We start from the raw sequence: 1,939 nt of genomic DNA, 5'->3' as shown, positions 1-1,939 counted from the left end.
TGTCTCCCCTAGTTATTCGGTGAGCTCATTTAAATTTCTTTCATGTTTGAATATATTTTAAGAAGCTTCTAGAGTAGAAAGTTTGCATATGACCCTTCAAATGGCCCTTACTGTTAATTGTCTCTCCTTGTATTCCCTCCCTAATCTCCCTCTTCTCTCCCTTCTTGATTTAGTCATCCTGTTTCAGTGCCCTGTCTGTCTATAACTATATATTCTATTTACCCTAACTTTGGAGACTCCCTCCCCCAGTCCCTTACTCCATACCTAACTCTGTGGTTATATAGATTGCAGCATGCAAAATGAAGGCTTAAAAAAAGCTAACCTCAACATATACATGAGTACATACTATATTTATCTTTCAAGGTCTGGTTTACTTCACTCAGGGTGATTTTTTCTCCATCCATTTACCTTAAAATTCCATTATTTCATATTTAAATAGGAATAAATGTAAATATGCAAATATCTCTGTGGTTTCACTACTGTTTTCTTTCTTCAGTTACTAATGGACATTCATGTTACTAGAAGTTCCATCACTTGTCCTCCTATATCAAAACTAATTTACTCTCTGTCTTTTGTCCTTACTTGTTATCAAATGGAAGGCATGTCAGCAGGCAGGCTTGGTGACAGGAGCAGGAAGTGAGAGATCTCATCACAAACCACAAGCTGAAAACAGATAGAGTGAATTGGAAATAGAGCAAGGCTTTCAACTCTCAAATTCCATACTTTTTCCAGTAAGGCTGCCCCACCTAAACTTCCCCCAAAGAGTGCCAGTGACAGTGGACCAAGTGTTCAAAATGCCTGAGCCTATATAGGACACCTTTCTTTTAAACCATCATAGGTTGGAAAGGCTCAAAAAAGACTGTAAAGTTGAATGGATAACATATACATAGGCTGACTTCTGGGCTCATCTGTCTGAATATTAGACTTATTATTGTTTTCTGGTTCAGAGTCCAAGACTTCTTTTTGGTTTTTCTAAGAAATAGAACCCACAATACTGGTTTATCCTCACTAGAATTTTCTTTCTAATATTTTCCATCCTAGTTCCAATACTGCTTTGTATTTCTGTTGCCAGAGGTTGACTTTACATTATGCTCATCAGAATTGTATTTAGTTATGATTTCATAGTTTGTCATGCATATATGACAATAATAATACATATAATACATAATAATTTGTTATAAAATCATAGGAAGTTTAAAAGGATCCTGTACATATCTATAATTGGAATCAAATAAAATTAATTTGTTAGCATTTGGAAAATGAACCTGATTAATAATTCAACCACTTCACCAAAGTATATTGATACTTCTTTTGATGGGGGTAATTGATTTTATTATTTTTCTAACATGAACACTTCCTTTTTTAGAAAAATGAAGATCATAATTTCACTTAGATAAGGTTTATCAAAATACAAGTATATTTTTATATAGAACAAAACAGGAATTTAATGTGACCTTAAAGTGGTACATTAAGGAACATTTCTTCTGAGGTAGGTATATGGCTTATTGATGAAACACTTGCCTAGCATGCACACTGCTGGGTTCAACAGTAGTGAAACCACAGAGATATTTGCATATCAAAAATAATAAATAATGGAATAAAAAAATAATGAAACTGAGCCTGTTGGTGCAGGCCTATTTTCTCAGCATTCAGAGGTAGCACTAGAAGGATCACACATTCAAGGCTTAATTGGCTGCATAATGAGTCTGAGGTCAGCTTGTTATACATAAAACTCTTGTCTAAAAAATATCCAAAAAGAAAACAAACAAAAAAGAAACAAGTAAATAAACATTCAAGGACACTATGATACAATGTTTCCATTGAAGGGATGCAGATAACTATATCAAATTGTTAGATAAAAATCATTGAGCCAGCCAGTCCCACAACACACAGAGAAAGCCACACTCCCAGGTGATCTAACAAGCCCAGGATCCCAGGA

Source organism: Mastomys coucha, chromosome X, assembly GCF_008632895.1.
Source record: "Mastomys coucha isolate ucsf_1 chromosome X, UCSF_Mcou_1, whole genome shotgun sequence".
Lineage (NCBI taxonomy): Eukaryota > Metazoa > Chordata > Mammalia > Rodentia > Muridae > Mastomys > Mastomys coucha.
This window is presented reverse-complemented; position numbering follows the sequence as displayed.